Genomic DNA, 24168 nt, shown 5'->3' with positions numbered 1-24168 from the left:
GTGGCCTGGCTTCAGCAGGGAGTTGAAAGGCAGGTTTGAAAAAGTAGCCTCAGAAAGCTGCAGCTTCAGGACAATTAAAAATAAACAAGCAGGTTAAATATGCTTCTTTTTCCAGTTCACAATTTTGCTTCTTTGTCAAAAATCTGCTGTTAGTAGGCATGTGGATTCATACCCAAGGTGAACTGATACCAGTTCTTTTGATCCTCATACCTTCTCAATGTGTTTTCAGTACTGTGGCTCTGTAGTGAAGTTTAAAACCATGGATTGTGATGCATTCAGAAGTTCCTTAATTTACAGGATTTATAAGATTGTTTAGGCTACCCTGAGTATTTTTTTCTTACAACGTTGAAGATTGTTCTTTTGAGGTCTGTGAAGAATTTTGCTATAATTTTAATGGGCATTGCATTGAATCTGTAGGTTTCAGTAAGATTGTCATTTTTGCTGTGTTGGTTCTACCTTCACAAGAGAATAGGAGATCTTTCCATTTTCTGGTGTCTGAAATTTCTTCTTGAAAGATTTAAAATTCTTATCATATATAATTTTCTACTTGTTTGGTTAAAGCTACTCCAAGATATTTTATGGTATTTATGGCTATTGTAAAGGGTGATGCCTCTCAGGTAACATATTGTAGAAGAGGTGCATTTTGGGTAGTTTCCAAATTCTGTCTATGACAAAGTAATTTTGCTATAAACATAGTTTGGCGCATGTCCTTATTGGTTGAGCATCTTTGTTGCATAGGCACAAAACTGGTATTGCTGAGTTTTAAGGTAGATAGTTGCCTAATTTTCTGAAAAATAACCATACTAGTATCCAAAGTGGCTGTGCCAGTTTGCACTTCCACCAGCAATGGAGAAGTTTTTTTTTTTTCCTTTACCGCACATTCTCTTTTTTTTTTTTTTTTTTTTGGTTTTTCGAGACAGGGTTTCTCTGTGGCTTTGCAACCTGTCCTGGAACTAGCTCTGTAGACCAGGCTGGTCTTGAACTCACAGAGATCCGCCTGCCTCTGCCTCCCGAGTGCTGGGATTAAAGGCGTGCGCCACATAGTTTGGCGCATGTCCTTATTGGTTGAGCATCTTTGTTGCATAGGCGCAAAACTGGTATTGCTGAGTTTTAAGGTAGATAGTTGCCTAATTTTCTGAAAAATCACCATACTAGTATCCAAAGTGGCTGTGCCAGTTTGCACTTCCACCAGCAATGGAGAAGTTTTTTTTTTTTTCCTTTACCGCACATTCTCTTTTTTTTTTTTTTTTTTTTTGGTTTTTCGAGACAGGGTTTCTCTGTGGTTTTGGAACCTGTCCTGGAACTAGCTCTGTAGACCAGGCTGGTCTCGAACTCACAGAGATCCGCCTGACTCTGCCTCCCGAGTGCTGGGATTAAAGGTGTGCGCCACCACCGCCCGGCTCCGCACATTCTCTTAAGCACAAATTGTCAACAGTGTTTTTAATCTTGGCAATTCCTACAGGGATAAGATGGAATCTCAGAGTTTTGATTTGCATCTCTCTAATGGTTAAGGATGTTATACTTGAGCATTTTTAAGTGTCTTTCAGACATTTTAAGATTCATCTGTTGAGAATTGTTGGTTTAGGTCTGTACCATATATTTTTTATTGGGGACTCTGGGGACCCCTCCCCCACCTTCCATCTTGGGACCTTCCTCCCTCAATCACCAGGATCTCAAATTTTATCACCAGGAGAAAAATTTTTCTAGACACAATCTTTAGCATTGCCAGCATCTTGTCAGGTCCAAGCTGCCTGTCAGCCAGTTCCCCAAAGACCAGGAAACCCTGAAGTAACCAGCTACCCCAAGACGTGGTCAAGCATCCCAACTGTCTGACGCCCACACATCAGCAGAAAGTAGTCTTGTTAGACGTGATGCCCCATTCCTGCCCATCTGTTACCTTTAACCTCCCAATTTTCATAATAAATATAAGGGTGAAATGTTATCATTTCTATCACCCATAGTTCTGCCAAAATGTCTAGACACCTGAAGCACTGGCACTTCTGGGTTCCAGAGCAAGGCATGCACCATCAAGTGTTGTGGCAACGTACATAGCCATCCAGGGCCTCAAAGCCTGTGTGATCTTGATCTACCCTGCAGAAGCTACAGCTATGTAAGCCACGTCAGTATGCACATATGCTAGGCGGTTTCAAAGCTGAACTCGCCCACTCCGTGTTTTCTTCTCAGCACCAGCTCTCCCCAGGCCTGTGCACGCACGTGTCTTTTCCTCTCTCTAATAAACATCCTTCCTGTGTACACATTCACGGCTGTGGGATGCTTCAGATGTCATGTCTGTGGTTTCCATGCCTCACATCTTGCTGCCTCACTTTTAACAACAGAGATGAAACAGGGCCAAGGAAAAGGATCTCAGGCCCAGAGCTGAGACCAAGCAATGGCCGTCACCTTAGGGAGCAACACATTTCTGGGCCATAAGGACCTACCCGCACCTACCCGCACCTATCCGCGCCTACCCGCGCCTACCCGCGCCTACCCGCGCCTACCCGCGCCTACCCGCGCCTACCCGCACCCTCAGAGAAAGCCCAGACATTGTATAGCTGTGGTTTCAAATCCACAACATGAGGAGAGGATGGCCCCAGTTTGAGTTTATTGTTAGGACTTGGAAACAGAGGTGATCTCTGTCCATTGCTAACTGTCCTGAGAGCGTCTGTTAGCTTGACAAGTTCAATTTTCTTTTATTTGGCTTCCTTAATGGTTAACAAATCTGCAGATAAAAAAATATGGTTGTCATTCTGTCTACTTGCCTTATTCCCCGGCAAAAATCACAGACAAGATCTAGACTGTAAAGCAGACTGGTAGGAGCGCTGGCTTCACACGGGGTCCCAAATATTAAAGGACACTTGAGGCTGAGACGTGGAGCCTGAGGACTCAGTGGAAGAAATGTTTTCTTAGTATTTGTCGTTATTATTAATGTGGGTGCTGCCATTCCTGTTTCGAGAATTGACATCAACAACTTCTCAGATAAATACGTTCTCTTTGTAGTGAGAGCAAAGCACATTTATCTAGATATTTTCTCATCACAGACATGGATGTGGTCCCTGTATTTATTATCACCAGTATTACTGTTGGAAGTCAGGCATGGTGCTACACATCTCTTACCAGCATTTGTGGTGGCGCAGGCTTTTAATCCCAGCACTTGGGAGGCAAAGGCGGGCGGATCTCTGTGAGTTCAAGGCCAGCCTGGTCTACAAGAGCTGGTTCTAGGACAGACAGGCTCAGAAGCTACAGAGAAACCCTGTCTCTGGGGAAAAAAGAAAAATGAAAGGAAAAAAATGAGGGTATTACTGAAATTTTGTTTGGGGGGAAAATTACTGATGCCAGGAAGTAGTGGTACAGGCCTTTAATCCCAGCACTCGGGAGGCAGAAGCAGGAGAATCTCTGAGTTCGAGGTCATCCTGGTCTACAGAGAGTTTCAGGACAGCCGAGGCTACACAGAGAAACCCTGTCTTAAAACAATAAAACAAAAAGTTTAAAAATTGACTGTTTAGACAAAAATAGTAACAATAAATTGTGGGGTCTACAAACTTGGAAGAAGCCAACTTCACGGTAAGAACCACATAAGCACGGGGAAGGAAGAACAGTCCTTGAGCACAGGCTGTAGGAAAGTAAAAGGTGGTGCTGTAAATCTTAAAGCAAAATTTCAAAATTTATCACGGCCAATGAGCCAATAAAATAGCGAAAATGTCATGAGGGTAAACCCACAGACTAAAAGCAGGACCCATTGCAAGAGGGGCGTGATGTTTGTAGGTAAGTGGTGCGCATGAGCCTCACGGTCTGCATCTCTTTGGAGACTGTGGAGATTTCTCACGACGCGGGAAGAAAAGCCGGGCTGTACGTGGCAGATAGACTTAGAACATAAATGTGCGTCTGAGAAAGCTAGCACACGCATGCGGAGAAGTGACTGCGTGTTCAGAGCACAGGGTGGGTGGGGCTGAGTCGGGGCTGGGGAGGGGGAAAGCAGGAGAGACACTATGATCAGGTGGGTGGGCTTTCCCAGGCTGAGGCTCACCCATTGCACTTGGGGTGTGCTAACCTCTGCGATTTTGCTCCCAAGTGCGGGAACCTGGACTGCATAATTTGTGGCAGTGGGGAACTGTGTTCGCTCTCTCCCCTAGTTTTCCTTGTAGTTAAAAAGAGGTGGTCTGATTTTGTTTGGGGGGGGGGGAGGCTGATGTTTAACTACAGCACTGCTCGATACGTGTTCTCTTGTGGATGCGCTTCTCCTTGCTTTCTTTTCCTTGCGGTGGTCATATTAATCCGAGTTCCATCTAACGTCCTGTGTGGGTGTACGTTTGATGTGTACAAAAGGAGCGAAAGCAATCCTAACGTCCCCCAAAGACGGTAAAGATGTTTCTGTCACTGGCAAGTGCCTGCTTTTGTTTGTCTTTTCCGGTCTGTAACGCTTGGAATGAGAATGTAATAAAACAAGCCAACAAAGGTTTTGCTTTTGAAGCTTTCGTGTATGAATATTTTGCCTACTTTGTACATGAAATACTTCTCAGTTGTAACACTGGTACCGTAGAGGTCGGAAGAGAATCCTTATGTGGGTTGAGAGAATGCTGAGTTAATCCTGGTGAGGACTGTAAGTTTTAACCAAGTGTGTAGTTGGCATTACAATAGTCCTAGGGCTCTGCGGTTTGTGTCTTCTAACCTATTTTTTTCCAAGTCTGCGTTTAGGATACTATTTAGTTGCTGTCCTCTACAAAATTGTCATCAGAAAGGATGGTTGCAGTGAGAGACATCCAGCTCTGAGACTTCTATTTGGCTCCATTAACTGCAGTTCAGGGATGCTGAGAAAAACCAGGACAGGATCCACAGACATGAAAAGCCTTCCAAATCATTCCACTATTTTTTTCTTTTTCTTTTCCTTTTTTTTCTTACTTTTTTGTTATTGTTGTTTTTGGGTGGTGGTGGTGGAGAATTTTTTTTTTTCCTTTTTAGGGACAGGGTTCCTAGACATGAAAGGCTTTTGTTGTGGTTTTTAAGACAAGGTCTCACTCTTCAGTTTTTCCTGGCCTGGAGCTCACTATGTAGGTAAGGATGATCTCAAACTCACAGAGATTCTCCTGTCTCTGCTGAGTTTAAATTTCCTGAATGCTGAAACTAAAGATGTGTGCTACCACATCCAGATTTACAGTCCATTTTAACCCCAATAAACTTGACAGTCACCTCCCTTTTCTGGATCTCTTGCAGCCTGGTGTTACCCTATAACTCAGTTACAGTCTAGAGCAGATAGGCAGAAGCCTCTGGGGATGGTACTCTTCCCTGAACAAACTGTTTGCATACCTTCTGCCTGCCCATCCTAGTCTCTTTTTCCTGCCCAGAATATCGGTATGAAGTCATCTTCTGCTATGAGAATAAAAACCTCAGGGTAAGGTGTCTGAACGGAAACAGGAAGACTCTGTTTAATTACAGCTGTGGTAGCGATATTCGATATTCACAAATTTGTGCCGGTACTCATTGACAAATGAGAGTACTTAGCTGTTTGAGCCATTGCTAATTAAGTTCACTGGTAACATTTCCAAAATCAGTCTGAAAGGATAGAGTACTGGTCCATTCTCTGGTCGCACAGAAAAATTGCGAGGGTGGCAGGCAGAAGAGGAGAAAAGAACAAGTTGCATTGGCCAGGAATCGAACCCGGGTCTCCCGCGTGGGAGGCGAGAATTCTACCATTGAACCACCAATGCATCCTCAAGAACACTTTGTGACAGCACATTGAGAAAAGGTGAGAGAAACCACGTGTCTCAGTGAATTTTTACTGAAAACAGCTATGTAAACGTTTTCCTCATGACTTTTTGAATTTTCCATTCCTGACAAGGAAACACATGTCCTCCTACATGCTAGACTGTGATAAATCTGGGCCAGATTTGCCACTCAAGGACTTTCGGGGCATGACTTTCAGCTCATTAGAAAGGAAATGCTAATTCCGGTTCCAAACTCGTACGTGGCTCTGAAAAGCCTCCTTTTAAGTTTGCCAGTGTCCAAACCATGCTCAGTTCAGACGTCGTGGAAACACCCTGGATGTAGATCCTGGGGACAATTCTATACCACACCCTATCTGTGTGAATAGACGGAGGAACACCCTTCTCGGGCAGGCCTCACTCTCGGTCCACTGGAGTAGACAGGAAGAGGGAGAGGTGTGAACGAAGCCTGAGCCTACTTCCTCTCTGCATATGCTTCCTGGTTTGTACTCAGTACATCTCAGGCACCATCCTGCCCTCACCTCTATTACGAATTGTGTCCCCTTGTACTGTAAGCCCAAAAGAACCCTTCCTCTCTTAATTTTCCTAATGTCAGGTGTTTGGTCAAAGCAACAAGGAAAATAACCAATCCGAGGAATAATAGAGAAGGTTGTCAGCATGATAATTCTGCTTGTACGGAGAGAACATGCATCCCCACATCCAACACAGACAAAAGCAAGTCATAAAGAAAACAGAAGAGCACTGGGCATGGCTTACATCTTTAATCCTAGAATTTGGGAAGCAGATCTCCATGAGTTCAAGGTCAGTCAGGGCTAGGGCTACATAGAGAGACCTTGTCCAAAAAAAAAAAAAAAAAAAAAGGAGAAAAGAAAAAGGAAAAAGATGAGGAACAAATGTCTGGGACCATCAAATTTCCCCTTTCTGTTGGACAAGCTGTTTGCAGGAGGGAGGTGGGCTGACTTCAGTCAGTCTTCTCTGGTCCTGTGCCAACCCCAAGGACTCAGTTATCATCACTGGGAAGCAACCATGGAATACCAGGCATGCCAAGGCCCAGGGAGCCATTTCCATCAGTGAAACAGAATCAGACATGTCCTGGGGTTAGCATTAGGAGACAGGACTTTCAGTTATTATGCCTAAATTCCATAGGTCCAGATCTTCAAAACAAGATTCAGAATGTGTAAAATCAACCAAGGGAGACAGCAGAGATTAAAAATAAGATGTTAGAGAAGGCAGATTCCCTAGAGAGATTAGTCGCAAGTTACACATCGCAGAACACCTGATCAGGGAAATATATCCTTGAGCAATTGAGAATGTCCAATCTGGGGCTGGAGATGGCTCAGGGGTTAAGGCCACTGACTGCTCTTCCAAAGGACCCATGTTCAATTCCCAGCATCCACACAGTCACCCATAACTCTTACTCCAGTCTCAGGGTCTGGTGCCTTCTTCCGGCCTCCTAGGGCATCAGGCACACATGGGTTGTGCATTTATATATGTTGGCAAAACCCTATACATATATAAAAAACTTAAAAATGTAAAAAAAATATTCAAACTGAGATTTAAGGACAAAAAAGAATTTTTAAAAATGGACAGATGCATGAATTCTAAGACAAACTTAAATGATCTAATATGGGAAAACTGGGCCTCATGAAAACTGTGGGTAGAGGAGAAGGAAAAATGTTTGAAGAAACAATGGCTGAAAACCCCAGCCATGGCAAAGATTATAGTGTGGAGTATCTGCCAGAGAAGATTACTCTGGTGTGGGAGGTCCTTCTCAAACACCAGAGTTTGTTGCTCTTATTGCTTATTGAATAAAGAACTGCTTTGAGCCTATGGCAGGGAAGAACAGAACTAGGCAGGGAAAGCTAGGATGTATGCTGGGAGAAAGAAGGGCAAAGTCAGAGAGAAACCATGGAGCTGCCAGAGATAGACACCAGAACTTTAGCCAGTAAGCCACAGCCACATGGCAATATACAGATAAAAAGAAATGGGTTAAATTAATATAAGAGTTAGCCAATAAGAAGCTAGAGCTAATGGGCCAAGCAGTGATTTAATTAATACAGTTTCTACGTGATTATTTCGGGTCTAAGCTAGCCAGGTAGCCGGGAACCAACAAGCAACCCCTTCTCCAACACTACTCAGACGTGGGTTTAGACCAATAGAAAGGCATTAGTAAGCCAGGCATGGTGGTGCAGGCCTTTAATTATAGTACTTGGGGAAAAGAGCCAGGCGGGTCTCTGTGAGTTTGAGAACAACCTGATCAATAGAATGAGTTCCATATCAATTGTTACACAAGAAAAGCTCTGTCTCACAAAACAAAAACAAGAAAGGAAGTCATGATTAGGAGCTGGTGGTGACCACACTGGGTGTTCAGGATCCCAGTGTAGATGGAACCTTTCTCAGGGTGAGCTTTTAAGCACAAAAACCTCATTCTGGGGGTGACACGCCTAAGTCAACAAGAACAGTTTGCAAGAAGCAGAACCACAGAATCTGAAAAGCAAGGTTAGTACATTTAGAGACTTTCTCAGACCTGTGGACTTTGATGGACTAGGTCATTGTTTTCGTTTTGGCAAGCGCAGCTGTCTACGAGCGGAGTGGGCTAACGGAGGTCTGGGCCTGTTGCAATTGAAGGAAGAGATGCAAAGACTTGAGAAACTCAGTCCAGGAGTCATTGTGCGGAATAAGCCCCAGACAGGCTGTAGTCAACTCCAGGGAAAACAGTGTTGTATATGCACAGGAACAGAGAGGAAACGCATGTCAGATTTCTTTCTGCAATTCCTAAGACTCCATCTGACGGCATGTAAAAGAGGACACAGCAAGGAAAACCTATGCTATAACATAATCTTTTATGCTATAATCTTTTTGTCCACTGTGAAGATGTGTCTTTGCCGAGGTGCCTTCTGATTGCTTTAATAAAGAGCCAGTAGCTAGCTAGGCAGGAAGAGTGGGGGGCGGAGAGAAGGAAAGAGATATAGGAAGAGGTTAGATGGGACTTCCAGCTAGAGAGAGGAAGAGGAGATGAACTTAGGCTCTGGAGAGACATCAGAGGACATAGAGAGGAAATAGAAGGTACAAGATGGAAGAGAGGTAAGAAGTCACAGGGCAATTGTAGGTTAATTTAAGTTCTAAGAGCTAGTGGGACAAGCCTGAGCTGTAGGCTGAGCTCTCCTAATGAATAAACCCATATCATTATTTGGGAGCTGGCTGGCAGAATAGAAAAAGACTTATTAAAATAATATTTATCTTCTAAAAATTGATAAAAAAATTTCAGGCATAAACCTGAAATCCCAACATTGGAAAAGCTGAGGCAGGAAGATGGGGAGTTCAAGGCCATGTTCTACACATAAGGAACTGAGGCCAGCCTGGGCTACATAAGGTCCTACTTTAAAAAATAATTCATCTAAAGAAGGGCATTTCCGGAGGTGCTGAAATATTTCACTGAGAGATGACACACTGCTTAAATTGGAAAGGGAAGAATGTCACTTAAACATGGTCTGTGGAAAACAAAAGGATGTCAGACAACCCTATAGCAAGTATTAAGAGTTTTAGAAAATACACCTCCAAAGGAGAGAAAAAAATTAATGAATGTTTTAAAAAGTAAAATATATAAACACTAAAATAGGGCAACTGGGCTCCCTCACCCCCAGAAAAACTTAGATCATTGGTCAAAGACATGGGGACAAGAATGGGAACCAAAGCTCATGTCAGAACCAAATTAATTCAAATTGACACAGAAAAATGGCAAAAAAAAAAAGAGAAAAAAGAAAAAAAAAGAATGCCTCCATTGTGAAGAACTCCGAGACTGCCAGTGACTGCGGTGCCTGTTTTGTTATTTCAGAGTCTGTGTGCAGCGGGTTTCCTCGTTGGCTCTTTGAAAGGATCCCAGGGAATGACTTTTAACTTTTCTTTTTTATTTGATTATCCCGTTGTTGTTTTGAGTAGGGTCTTACTGTGTACCTCTGGCTGAACTCACTGTGTAGGCCAGGCTGGTCGTAGCTTCTCGAAGTGCACCAGACACAGCAAAGACTTGGAAGGCAATGAAAATGTCTTGCGAACAAAAGCACAAAAAGAAAATGAAAGTGGCGAGGACGGAACTTTTTACCTTCATCTCATCACACACCCTCACTAGCCAACTGAACCACAGAAGAAAACAGGAGTATTTTCTGTCATTGCAGCAAGAGGAAGTCTCTAGCTCGATGCTAGCCACAGCCACAGCATTCGGTGTCACAGGCCACTCAAAGGAGACGATAACTAGAAACAGATCCATCCGCGTCCCGCTCGCTTCCAGCGGAGCAGCGGGTAGTCGAGTTACCGCGCAGGCATCCCGGGAGAAGCGGGCGCCAGGGTCAGTGTTAGGCGGAACTGAATCGAGGCTTGACCAGTTGTACAAGCGCCGGTGACGTCCTTGTTGTTCCGTGTGTGTGGCTCGCCGTGATCGTATAGTGGTTAGTACTCTGCGTTGTGGCCGCAGCAACCTCGGTTCGAATCCGAGTCACGGCACTATCGTCCTTCTGCCCGGCGATCTTTTGCTCCAGCTCTGAGCTCGTCCCTGCCAATGCTCTCCTCTGCTCTGCAGAGCACAAACACGGGGAACTGCTCTCTCAAGCTCTGGGAGGGGAGACAACATTCCCCCTCTCCACTTCCTCCACTCCATTATCTACAATAGCGGCCAGCAGGTGGCAACCTTACACTAGGGCCAGCAGGCACTCAGCCTCACAGATGTTCCTAGAATCACCTCCCAAGATCTGAGATTCAGGCAGATTTCCAAATTCAGCTCCATTTTTTGTATTTATATTTTCTTAGGTGCTATTTAGCATACATTTGTATATCAACGTATCACCATCTCCTTTAAGTACTTTATCAGTAAAATTTTAAGGTTTGGTCTATGACACATCAAATTAAGTTGGGTGATACTAGGGTTCAAACCCAGGACCTTGTACATGCTAGGCAAGCGCTATACTACTTTATACCCACAGCCTCAAATTCATGTTTATGTATAGTGTTCTACAGAAATAAAGTTGATGACATTTTGCTCTCCACCATGGACACCGTGTTAAATTGTTCTGACAGCATGTATTAACGCTATTTTCTTTCCCTCTCTGAACTACTTCAGCTTAAACCCAATTGATTAAAGAACTACGAATTGATTTCAAATCTCATTATTCATCCTTTATGTATTTGTGCCTCCTGTTGCTACTCACCCATTGTCTAGTCTGACGTGGCTTTCACTAACTCTAAAGTCAAGTAGTTTGTCCTTTTCCTCCAACGACACACCACTGGGCATAGCAACCACACTCCTGAGCAGGCCCGTGTTCAGAAATAGTTGTCCAGCAAAAATGAATTTCTCATTTGTTTTGTGGACTTTTTGTTTTGTTTTGGCATCTTTTGTCTTATTGTGGTTTTTTTTGTCTTATTGTGTTTATCTGTTATTATTTTCAGTGTTTTGTTTTGAAGAATGTGAGAGAGAAAGGGCATGAACGTGAGTGGTTGGGAGGATTCGGGAGGAGTCATGGGAGGGAAAAACAATAAAAATACATTGTATGGAAAAAGTTGTGCCATTATGTCTGCCTATATTTCATCTTCTTATATAGTTCAAAATATTCTGGGATCTTACCCTTCACAATCATTGTGAGTACATGCCTTCCAATATGGGCTGCTTGTCCCCTGTGGCCAAAAACTCCAGTAGGCCAGGCAGGGACTGTTGGAGAATTATTATTTTCAGGTGTGTGACTTTTGTTTATACTGCATTTGTTTAACTCTGTGAAGCTGTGGTTCTTTGCCTGTGTAAAACACCTGATAGTCTAATAAAGAGCTGAACAGCTGGATGTAAGGGCGATCTGGCTGCGACATCTGTAACCCCCTTGATCGCCAGGGTTGATTCGGCTGATCTGGATGGCTAGGCGGGTGTCCCCTTCCTCCCTCACCGCTCCATGTGCGTCCCTCCAGAAGCTGCGCTCAGTCAAAGAGGACGACCTTCCCTGAATAGAGGAGGACGGGTCTTCAATCAAGGGTATATGAGTAGCTGCGCTCCCCTGCTAGAACCTCCAAACAAGCTCTCTAGAGATGAACGGCCAATAGTGAGGCAGAAGCAAGGATCGGCAGGGCTGGTAGGCAGAGAGAATAAATAGAAGGAGAAATCTGGAAGGAAAGGAGCAATGAGAGAACAAGGGAAGGAGGACATCAGGCCAGCTATACGGCCAGCCAGCCATGGAGTAAGAGTGGAAGTAAGATATACAGAAGAAAAGGAAATAGCACAGAGGCAAAAGGTAGTCAGAATAATTTAAGAAAAAAGTCAAGCTAAGGCCGGCATTCATAACTCAGAATAAGCCTGTGTATGTGTGATTTATTTAGGAGCTGGGTGGCAAGTCCCCCAAGAGTAAAACATTCACAACATGGAACACACTTACAGACCAATATATAATGCTGTATTGGTGAATCCTAAGTTGGAATGGAGAGCCGAAGATGTTGGAGATGCCAGGCTTGTAGGCCTACCTCCAGCAAGGACAGGCACAAAGCTCCGGATCAATCCAGCAGCCTGTAGTAGCTCAGATTCCAACCCTGCTGTCATATAAATCTGCTTGCTTTTCTGCCTTTTTGCTCCTCTCTCTGTCCCCCCTCCCCAGTAGGCCTTGGTAGGGTGATCCCCAATAGATCTTTTCTACCCACAGAGTAGTCCAATTGGGTAGTTTCTCTGTCCAGTCAATTATACTCATTTCACCCTTTTGGAATGGGGATGTTTATGGTCTGCCATTGTATATTGAAAGTGTGTAACTTGAGATTTTGATTTCATAGTGAAGAATCCAAGAATAAGAATAAAGAAATAGCCGGGCAGTGGTGGCACACACCTTTAATTCCAGCACTTGGGAGGCAGAGGCAGGCGGATCTCTGTGAGTTCGAGACCAGCCTGGTCTACAAGAGCTAGTTCCAGGACAGGCTCCAAAACCACAGAGAAACCCTGTCTCAAAAACCAAAAAAAAAAAAAAAAAAAGAATAAAGAAATATAGGTCCCACAAGTAAAAATGTAGAAATACAGAAGTATAAAGTTGTAAGCCCAGAAGAATGTTAGCAGCTTTTTTAACAGCTTAAGGATTAATTGTTAACAGTGGGGTACTTTGCTTTACAACCCATAGCTCTGTCTGCAAGGCTGAAGCGGCCCTCTGCAAACCAAGGGTCAGCTTTTAGATAACCCCAGCCACTCATGACCAACAATTGATGTGAGCCGAGTTAGCCTTGAAAGGATGGGGTGTATGTGACTTTTCGGTTTTACACTGTCCCTGCTCTGTAAAACTGGCAGCATCGGAGGAGGGCAGTACTTCAGTGGACACTGTTGGGGAGCGCCAGGGAGAACGACAACTTAAAGACAAACGCTCCTGTAACTAAAATCCCTGCCCATGGAAATAGTAAAAAAGGGCAATTTGTATCTGAGTTTTACCTCGCAATTGTAAAAATTTCTTGTTGCTTCTTGTTATGAAAAGGGGAGCCCGGAAACAGCCCATGACCACAGCCATCTCTGGCTGTGGCCTCAGCTAGCTGGTAAGCTTTTGTGCCCCATGGAGATTTTTTTTTTAATTTTTAATTTTTTTCCTGGAATAAAGTCTGCTTCTGGCTTACTAGACTTTGGTGGTCTGTCCCCATCTTTGCGCTACCCCTATGGGCCCAACAATAGTTAAGAATTGTCTTGAGTCTCAAAAGTGACTGAGCTGCTGTACGGTGCTAGAACTGTTGAGACTACGGGACTCTTGAAGGTGAATTGAATGCCCTTTGCAATATGAAATGGCTCTGATGGAGGAGGAGCAGAATGTTCCGGCGTGAATATAAAATATCCGCTCCAGGCTCTCGGGATGGAGCACATGTTCCCCTGTTAAGGGGCTATCCAGAGAGCTTGTCTTTCTCCGCCCACCAAGATGTGGATACGCACAGTGCAAGGACTGAGCCACTGTAGCTGCCCTGCCTTCTCCCCTGCAATGCTCTGCAGTCTCTGAAACAAACAAGAGGAAACCTCTCTTCCCTTAGGGTGCTCTGCCGGGTCCTTGTCACTTCAGTGAGGAAAGTGAGTGGTGCGAGCTGAGATACAAGGAGGAGGCATAAGCTAGACTCAGCAAGCTGAACTTAGGGCCTGAGTCTGGACACCTGGTTTTGGAGGACACCGATGGGCACATGCAGACAGGTCACTGGAAGCAGCAGATAAATGAAGGACACTTTATAGTTTTCATTTACATGCGATTCTTTTTTTTCTATTTTTGTAAATATGGTGACCCCAATATGTGGCAAACGTTTGGTTTTGTTTGTTTGTTAATGTTTTCCAAGGCAGGGTTTCTCTGTGTGATCCCCATTATCCTGGAACTTGTTCGGTTGACCAGGCTGGCCTCAACTCATTGATCCACCTGCCTCTGTCTCCTGAGCGCTGGGATTACAATGTGGGTCACCATACTTGTCAAGTTAAATACATTTTTGCAATAAACTCTTGTGTCCCCGATTTTAGATCAAAGAACTCTTAGAAGCAGTAGAGCTGCAAAGTAAAAATCTTTATTATTGCACCGGGCCTAGGCACTCCCCACTGGAAGAGGGGGTGAGTGGCAGCAATATTGGGATACACACACAATTGATCGGGGAATACAGAGATGCAGGGGTCAACCATAGGTCAGCCAATCAGGACGGACAGAATATCCACAACATCACAAAAGCAGAACTGCCTGTTTACAGAAGAGTTTAGCGAACGATCAGCCAACTGGAATAGGCGGTATGTTTATAACCTTAAGACTAGGACACACTTGGTATCATTCCTTAATCATCATTGTGACAGGTTTTACAACCTCATGCTTTTTAACCACCTCTAAGGTTACAACCCCACTATGACAGACTTTACAAGTCCATGTTTCTGTTGTGGGATATCTGTACACTGTGTGAAGGTGTATTGCTGTGGTCGGTGTAAGAAAGAGCTGAATGGCCAGTCAGGCAGCGGTGAAGCGTGCTTTTAATCCTAGCACAGAACAGGCTCCAAAGCTACACAGAGAAACCTTGTCGGAAAACAAACAAACAAAACAATCAACCAAACAAAAGAAAGAGAGAGTTGAATGGCCAATAGCTAGACAGGAGAGGATAGGAGGATTTCCCGGGAGAGAGAGGAAGAGGAATCGAGGCAACTGGATTTCACCAAAGACTCGTAAAAAGTCAGACATAAGGTACAGATCAGAGGTAACCAAGCCACGTGGAAGAATGCAGACTAAAAGAAACAGGAATCCCAGCACTCCAGAGGCAGAGGCAGGCTGATCTCTGTGAGTTCGAGACCAGCCTGGTCTACGAGAGCTAGTTCCAGGATAGCCTCGTAAACGACAGAGAAACCCTATCTCGAAAGAAAAAAAAAAAAAAGAAAGAAAGAAAAAAGAAAAGAGACAGGTTAATTTAAGTTATAAGAGTTAGTGGGACAAGTCTAAGCTAATAGCCAGGCTTTTTATAAGTGTTAATAAGTCTTCATGTAGTTACTTGAGGGCTGCTGAACCTGATGAGAAAGTATAACTACATGTTTCCCCAAAAGCAAATGTTTTATCTCCTGCTTTACTTAGAGAGATTCACTGACTCCTTTGGCAAACATGGGGGTCATGCCAGAACCCAGGTGAGGAATTTAACTCGTCTAACACATGTAAAGAAAACAGATCTGCTGTTCAAGTAGCTTCGGTCTCTGCGCCTTGGGGCACAGCACTGGCTCCATCTTAAGGTACATAGGTCTGGTACCTGTGGCTATTTATTTTAGTTTAAGAATTGCCCTGGTTGTACAAGATTTCTCAAAATGGCCTATGGAGCTATTTTTGCTGTGTTGTAACTCAGCAACCACTTATCACAGGTGAATGAGATTTGTAAAACCTGCCCAGCAACTTAGAGAATTTTCTCTCTACAGGGGTCGAATGATCTCATGTACTTCGTGTTGGTGGAAGATAGAGGTCTGCTGGTACACACCAAAACCAGCGACAGGCTGTGAGGCCATAGCGGCGAGCAACCATCGGCTATTTGGGATTGGAGATAATTCTAGGTGATTTGTCTCTGATCCTGCAACACTCCATCCAGCTCTCCGCTAGCAAGAAAGTTCACCAAGCCAACGGGGAAAAGGGGAGGAGTGTGATGTCACCCCTGGGTGCAGGTTGGAGGCAGGGTCTATGCAGATGAGGAGCGCGCAGGGACTGTCACATCCTCAAACTCTGCGGAAACGCGAGGGATTTCCAGCGCGGCGTGGAAGTCACCGCGGGTTCACGAGTAGCAGCGGTGCCCAGGAATGGGGTGCGCGTCCGGGCAAGTCCTGAAGTATGCACGGCGAAAGGACCATATGTTCAGAGCGCAGGACCGGTGGGGCTGAATCTGGGCTGCAGGACAGCAAGGCATACTTACCTGGCAGGGGAGATACCATGATCATGTAGGTGGTTTTCCCAGGGCGAGGCTCACCCATTGCACTTGGGGTGTGTTGACCCCTGCGATTTCCCCAAACGCGGGAAACTCGACTGTATAATTTCTGTTAGTGGGGGACTGCGTTCGCGCTCTCCCCTGATACTGTCGTAAAGAAAAGGGTATATAAGTAGCGTTTGTGCCTCTAGCTAACTGAAATAGACGTGGCAAATATGTACTACCGGATTTTTATTTTCCTCTACGCATGCACCTGTTTTTTCCTATTTGATAAGAAAATTGGTATTGGCTTTATAGAAGTTATCCTTAGGAAATCAGGTACTATGTTAATGAGAAAACGTCGAAAGCTTTGAAATTATGAGTTTTTTTACCTGAAAGCCTGAGTACTTTTTGGCAACTGTCAAAATCTAGGTTGGTACTCCACTCTACCTTTTTTTTCCCCTTAGTTCCTGTGCTTAACATGCACCAGACCCTGACTCACTCGGGAACAGCCCATCCCTCTCAAAGAGTGTTTTAAAATTACCCCTAATTGATACCGTTGTTAGGAAGCAATTCTCTCTCTCTCTCTCTCTCTCTCTCTCTCTCTCTCTCTCTCTCTCTCTGTCTCTGTCCCTCCTCAGGTGTTTTTACTGTCACACACACACACCCCTCATCCTAGTGGAATATCGTCTTCCCAACACGCTCCAGTGGCTTACTAGTCACCATTCTCTCGGATATGCCTTGGGGTTCCACCGGGCTCCGGATCCTCTGATGCCCGCGGTGCGTAGCCACACGTACACCCCCAACCAACCCTCGCCTCGCCGGTCCCTCTCCACTCCGGGTCAAGTTCGTCCACCTCTTCCGTCCGGACTTTCTGAGCAAGGGCACCACACTCGCCGCCTTTCCCACGCAGGCCCCGCCGAGGTTCCAGCACACACCAGCCCCTCTCACGTCCGTGCTCGGGGTCTGCAAAGGACCGGACCCTAAAGCACACTTGGGCTCCTTCCCCGACCCCCGGGTGGCGGCGGGGTCTTAACGTAAGCGCGAGGTCGGGAAGCGGGGCGTCCGGGCGTCCGGGCTGTTGGCTTTGAATCTTCCAGCTCAGGTTGCTCGGCTGCAGGCGGGCGGGCTTCCCAGGTGTGGCCGCTGCGGTGTCGCCGGACTCACTAAGGAGACAGGGCATTTGCTTGTGCATAGTCTCTGTGGCGCAATCGGTTAGCGCGTTCGGCTGTTAACCGAAAGGTTGGTGGTTCGAGCCCACCCAGGGACGATGGCTCTCAGATTTTAAACAGTCTAAATACACAGGTCAGTCGCTCGTGTGCGAGCATGTTGATTGTTAGTTTGAAAGTGCACGCTTCTACCGCTTTCTCAGCAAGCCTCCGAAAATCCCTTACTAAAGTGCCTGTCGTTCGTTTTTTACTGCCTGGCCCGCTGGCAAGGAAAACAACAAAGCTAATTTTTATTTTGGGCGGGAAGGGTGACACCTATGGACAACCCCCACCTGCTGTCTTTAGTTGACTTGGGGATGGGTAGAATGGGAACCCTTTCTTAATAAAGGAAAATTATGGAAAACAAGTCACCAAAGCACAGGAAACGGACCAGATTTTAATAAAACAGATAAAGTACACCACCGGCTAAAGATTTGCGTACGACAAGGGCGAGCTCATCGTAATTCCTAATCACAAACCTTAGAACCGATTTCGAAAACCATGTGGTATGGAAACACCAAAAGAAACCACAGAAACGGGCAGGCCCGGCGGTGTTTGGTACAGGAATCCGGGAACTGGCGGTGATGGTTTTGGCCTCTGTAGGCGGGCAGCGTCTAGGAAGGCTCTGGACCGCTGGTTTGCTCCCCAGCTCTTCGGAAGGACCCCAGGACAGTTCGCCCCCTACCCAGGTACCCCAGTCACAGTGGAGAGGAGGGCGATGGAGGGCTATCAGGTGCTTGGGGAAAATAGTACACCTGCAAGAGTGGCATCGACCCACCGACTTCACAGTTAGCGACGGCCCTCACCACCCAACTGAGGCACAGATGCGTTCACTCGTGCGGGCGCCGCTCCCAAGCTCCCAACTCAGCTGCGTTGGAGAAATCACTTCTGCAGGACAGGCCGGTCAGAAGTCTCGAAAACCAGCTCAGGCTGGCCTGCGCTCAGTGCTGACCTCCGCCCCAGCACCGATGCCAGAAGGGAACAGATGCACATCTGGACTGAGCCACGGTCTTATAGTACTCTGTGTTGTGGCTGCAGCAATCTGGGTTCGAATCCGAGTCATGGCACTATTGTCTCTCTTGCCCATCCCAGCATACTGCTCTCTTACCCCCTGCACCCCACGCCACGCTAATTTAATGTCTTGCCACAGACTCCAGTCTCCCTTGTTCAAGCCCAGTTGACCGAGGAACTCAAACATTATCATTATGGTTTGCTGCTTGCAGTCTTCTCTGTCAATCACACCGTCTCAGGTGAACTCACAAAATCGCCTTCACTGTCAATCACCATAAGACCCAGGGCATAGTAAACATCATCTTTGAGCAAATGAAAGACCTCTGGGTCGGGGAGACTCTCACTCAATTCTGGGATAACATGACCACCCCGCCCCAGGAACTCATGAGAGACTGTGAAACAAGAAAAAGAACACACCAATTGAAGGTCGTGGGCTACATTCTTAGGTAAACATTCTGACGCTAGAACAAGACAAAGAAGGCTCAGCTCACACCCTAGACCAAAATATTCTGTAGGCAAACCACTCCCTGGGTGGAATCCATTGTTATCTCCTTAGGGTAGGACCTTAGTCAGATCCTTAGACTTTCGTTTGGGATAGAAACACATCTATTTCTCTATTCATGAAAGACAAGGTCTGCATATTAGCCACACCTGCGGACAATAACCTTGAGAGAGCAGAACTCTAGGCTCTAAATCTAGATGGGATCTTTATCTGAGGTAGAATCAGACGGTCACCTTGAAGGAAAAGAGCTAAGTTCCAACTCTCTGACCTTTGCTCAAGGTGAAAATACGCTCACTTTTTCGGGCCCCAGAGTCTATTGGAGTCTGTCTCTCCTTAGCTCTCAATAATAAGGCACAACCTGTGGTGAGGATCAAACCTGCCAAACACAAAAACTTTCCCTTCGGCAGTGGCCGGGATGCAGCACAGGGCACTGACTTGTGGAGGGGAAGCACTCCTACTTCGATCCCACACTGCAGAATCAGGAGGTCATAAAAACTGATCATGTTTAAGTTACATGCTCAGTACACGACACACCCTCCACAGGCACACACGTACACGACACACAGCCTCCACAGGCACACACGTACACGACACACAGCCTCCACGGGCACACATGCACATGACACACAGCCTCCACGGGCACACACGTACACGACACACAGCCTCCACGGGTACACACGCACATGACACACAGCCTCCACCGGCTCACACGTACATGACACACAGCCTCCACGGGAACACACGTACACAACACACAGCCTCCACGGGCACACACGTACACGACACACAGCCTCCACGGGCACACATGCACATGACACACAGCCTCCACAGACACACATGCACATGATACACAGCCTCCACGGGCACACATGTACACGACACACAGCCTCCACAGGCACACACGTACACGACACACAGCCTCCACGGGTACACATGCACATGACACACAGCCTCCACCGGCTCACACGTACATGACACACAGCCTCCACAGGCACACACGTACACGACACACAGCCTCCACAGGCACACACGTACACGACACACAGGCTCCACGGGCACACATGTACATGACACACAGCCTCCACGGGCACACACGTACACGACACACAGCCTCCAGAGGCACACACGTACACGATACACAGCCTCCACGGGCACACACATACACGACACACAGCCTCCACGGGTACACATGCACATGACACACAGCCTCCACCGGCTCACACGTACATGACACACAGCCTCCACGGGCACACACGTACACAACACACAGCCTCCACGGGCACACACGTACACGACACACAGCCTCCACGGGAACACACGTACACAACACACAGCCTCCACGGGCACACACGTACACGACACACAGCCTCCACGGGCACACATGCACATGACACACAGCCTCCACAGACACACATGCACATGATACACAGCCTCCACGGGCACACATGTACACGACACACAGCCTCCACAGGCACACACGTACACGCACACAGCCTCCACGGGTACACATGCACATGACACACAGCCTCCACCGGCTCACACGTACATGACACACAGCCTCCACAGGCACACACGTACACGACACACAGCCTCCACAGGCACACACGTACACGACACACAGGCTCCACGGGCACACATGTACATGACACACAGCCTCCACGGGCACACACGTACACGACACACAGCCTCCACAGGCACACACCTACACGATACACAGCCTCCACGGGCACACATATACATGACACACACAGCAAAATTCTAATTGGTTTTAATAAATAAAAACCCAAGTCAGATATGGAAGTAAATGCTGAAAGATCAAAGAAGCAGAGCAGACAGCCCCTGGTTCTTACCTCTAACAAATCCTCTGACTGAATGGGCGATCCTGTCTCTCCCAAGTACTGAAGTTAGTAACCTTTCCACGTGATTGTGTGAATTACCAAATCTTTGTTTGGGGAATAAAGAGAAAGTCACATTAGAGACAAAAATCACATAGCTAGGTTGTTGTTTTGTTTACAGAGGACTTGTTTTGGCTTTAGAGACAGCATCTCACTTTGTAGCCCTGGCTAGCGTGGAGCTCACTCTACAGACCAGGCTGGCCTCGAAATCACACAAATCTACTTGCCTCTGCTTCTGAGTGCTGGGATTAAGGCCGGGCACACCCTGTGGGCTATGTGATTTCTGTTTTACGTGTACAAGTGTTTTGCCTGAGGTGTGTAGCATACCGAGTATATGCCAAGTGCCTGCAGAGGCCAGAAGAGGGCTCTGGATTTCTTGGAACTGGAGTCGTGGCCTTTTGCGGGACAGTGTGTGGATGCTGGAGAATATAGCTGGGTCCCTGCAGACAGCAACTGCTCCGAACAGCTGAGCCACGTCTCTAGCTCCCAATACAGTAGTTTTAAATTTTCTTTTAACAAAATTGCTTTTTTTAATGTACCAAATATTAATAGCATGGATAGCAATGAGAGGTGAGACCTGTCAAATATCAAGACTTGTATGTTTGTGGGCTTAACTAAATATAACTCCCCTTTCTCCCCCCTCACTATATAACTGTCCACAATCTTAACACTAACCAATAAAATCCTAATAAACTAATTCCAATGCTATAGAATCATTACCACAAGCTTCTTAATGTGTCTGAAATTTATCTCTTTTTAAAAATGCAAACATTCCCACGAACTCCAGAGAGCCAAATTGGACCCAAATGAACAGACCAGACTTGCCCAGAATAAGTATCATTTCCTTCCTTGATCTTGGGACTCCTGGGAAACTCCCTCCTCTATCTTGGGGACTCTGGGGACCCCCTTCCATCTTGGAACCTTCCTCCCCTGATCACCAGGATCTCAGATTTTATCCCCAGGATCTAAACGTAATCTTCCGCATTGCCAGCATCTTGTCAGGGTCAAGCTGCCAGCCAGCCAGTTCCACAAAGCCTGGAAAACACTGAAGTAACCAGCTACCCCCAGGATGTGGCCAAGCACCCCAACTTCCCAATGCACACAAACCAACAGGAAGCAGTCTTGAGAGACGCGACGCCTCATTCCCACCCATCTGCTACCCTTAACCCCCGAATCTTTATAATAAACAAAAGGGTGAAATGTCAGCATTTCCGTCACTTAGCGTTATGGCAAATGTCGAGCCACCCCAAGAGTAGGCACTTCCGGGATCCACGGCCACGCATGCATCATCCAACATTCTGGCAACTTACATAGCCACCCAGGACCCTCAAGCCCTGTGTGATCTTCATCTGCTCCTGTCAAAGCTACAGCAACAAACGCTATGACCCTATGCGCACGCGCCAGGCAGTGTCAGTGTCTAACCACTGGAACCGCCCACTCCACGTTTTCTTCTCAGCATCAGCTCTCCCCAGGCCTGCGCGCACGCGTCTCTCTCTCTCTCTCTCTCTCTCTCTCTCTCTCTCTCTCTCTCAAACTCTTTTTTTTAAAAAAAATATTTGTTTATTTATTATGTATACAATATTCTGTGTGTATGCCTGCAAGCCAGAAGAGGGCACCAGACCTCATTACAGATGGTTGTGAACCACCAAGTGGTTGCTGGGAATTGAACTCAGGAAGAGTTCTGGAAGAGCAGTCAGTGCTCTTAACCTCTGAGCCATCTCTCCAGCCCCCTCTAATAAACTCTTAAAGTGGATTCACTTGTATGTCTTGTGATCCGTTCTTGCGGCCGGTAATTTTACCTTTGTGATGTGTATGTTCATCATTGGATGAGTATTTCAGCTGAATCATTCTATCCTTCTTTGCACCTGAAGCTACAGATAAATTCTTGTTCCAAAAACATTGTAGAAGAGAAAGTGCATGTATGACGTCATGATAAACAGTATGATCATCTGTAATCCTTAAAATGCTGTGTTATGTCTGCACGTGGGCTAAAGAGGTTTTAAGGGGGTCAGACAGGGTGGTACCAAGCTCTTATTGCATCACTATGTAGATAGACCCTGTCTGGAGTGGTGTTGGTGGTGGCTTGAGGGGGAGTGCAGAGAGGCAGAGAAGGACAGAGAGGGAGAGGTTTTAAAGGGACAGATAGATGGCTTATAGACAAGGGCGAGGACACTTGCCATCAGGTCTGACCATCCAAGAGCTTGATCCACGGAGCAAGCATGGCAGAAAGAGATCCGACTGCTGCAAACTGTCTGCTGGCCTCCACATGCGAGTCATGGCACATACGCACCTGTCCCTCCCCCACAAACACAACGCAGAAAAGGGAGTGCTTATTTATTTTATGTATGTGTGTTTGTGCCTGATTGTATGTGTGTGCACGACACACATGCAGGAGACCGAGAGAGGGCAGAGTGGATCCCCTGGACCAGGAACACAGACTGGGGTCACCCCAAATTCCATGTCCAGACTTAGTGTCAGTCTCATGGTGTTTCTGTAGAAGGAACAGAGAAATCCATACATCAAGAGCCTTGTAAAATGCAGTGGTGGAGACATGAGGTGGGCAGGTTCCAGCGAAGCTGGAGACCTCAGCTGCAGGGCTGGCTACCCTTGCTGCCTGGCTTCTCTGACTTGGTGTTGATTGAAGATAGGGGTTTGTCGCTACACACGGAAACCAGCTATAAGGCTGTTAGGTCACGGCGGTGAGCAGCCATCGACTATTTGGGAATTGGAGATAATTCAAGATGATTTGTCTCTGATCCTGCAACACTCCATCCAGCTCTCCGCAAGCAAAAAAATTCACTAAGCAAACGGGAAAAGAGGATGGGTGTGATGTCACCCGTGGGTGCCGGTTGGAGGCGTGGTCTATGCAGATGAGGGGCGCGCAGGGGCTGTCCTGTCCGCAAACTCTGCGGGAACACGCTGGATTTCCAGCGCGGCGTGGAAGGGTGCCTTGGCCCGCGGAGAGCATCGAGTCGAAGGAATGGGGTGCGCGTCCAATAAGGTCCTGGAGTATGCGCGGCGAAGTGACCGTGTGTTCAGAGTGCAGGGCCGGTGCAGCTGAGTCTGGGCTGCAAGACAGCAAAGCATACTTACCTGGCAGGGGAGATACCATGATCACGTAGGTGGTTTTCCCAGGGCGAGGCTCACCCATTGCACTTGGGGTGTGTTGACCCCTGCGATTTCCCCAAATGCGGGAAACTCGACTGCATAATTTCTGTTAGTGGGGGACTGCGTTCGCGCTCTTCCCTGATACCTCTTGTTTTAAAAAAAGGCCTTTTTCTTCCTACAGCTGTTTTTCCTCTTGGTCTTTTTTTATTCTTTTCTATGCTTCAAAATATGTGGTCAAAAGTGCCAAGTTAACTTAAGGTCTTAACCTTTGAAGTGACATCTTTAGGAAGTTGGTCCTTAGACTCAGTAGAACATTTCTTCAATTTTGAACTTTTTGTCTTAAAGTCCAGGAGCACTTG

General features: G+C 46.4%; 6 non-coding genes across 6 annotated transcripts; 5 read left to right on the top strand and 1 right to left on the bottom strand.

Annotated features, from left to right (window-relative positions):
* The first annotated feature begins 3969 nt into the window (after positions 1–3969).
* Positions 3970–4128, top strand: LOC121438106. Its single transcript, XR_005973053.1, has one exon. It is a non-coding gene; the product is annotated as a U1 spliceosomal RNA (small nuclear RNA).
* A 1503-nt stretch (positions 4129–5631) lies between these two features.
* Trnag-ccc lies at positions 5632–5702 on the bottom strand. Its single transcript has one exon. It is a non-coding gene; the product is annotated as a tRNA-Gly (tRNA).
* A 4440-nt stretch (positions 5703–10142) lies between these two features.
* Trnah-gug lies at positions 10143–10214 on the top strand. Its single transcript has one exon. It is a non-coding gene; the product is annotated as a tRNA-His (tRNA).
* Positions 10215–16086: 5872 nt separating this feature from the next.
* Positions 16087–16250, top strand: LOC121438090. The gene has a single exon (XR_005973037.1). It is a non-coding gene; the product is annotated as a U1 spliceosomal RNA (small nuclear RNA).
* Positions 16251–17281: 1031 nt separating this feature from the next.
* Positions 17282–17355, top strand: Trnan-guu. Its single transcript has one exon. It is a non-coding gene; the product is annotated as a tRNA-Asn (tRNA).
* A 6431-nt stretch (positions 17356–23786) lies between these two features.
* LOC121438092 lies at positions 23787–23950 on the top strand. Its single transcript, XR_005973039.1, has one exon. It is a non-coding gene; the product is annotated as a U1 spliceosomal RNA (small nuclear RNA).
* Positions 23951–24168: the final 218 nt, after the last annotated feature.

Source organism: Microtus oregoni, unplaced genomic scaffold (genome assembly GCF_018167655.1).
Source record: "Microtus oregoni isolate MIOR12 unplaced genomic scaffold, Mior012 000054F_ref0000373, whole genome shotgun sequence".
NCBI classification, from domain to species: domain Eukaryota; kingdom Metazoa; phylum Chordata; class Mammalia; order Rodentia; family Cricetidae; genus Microtus; species Microtus oregoni.
Note: the sequence above shows the minus strand (reverse complement) of the source record. Positions and strands in the feature narration are given on the sequence as shown.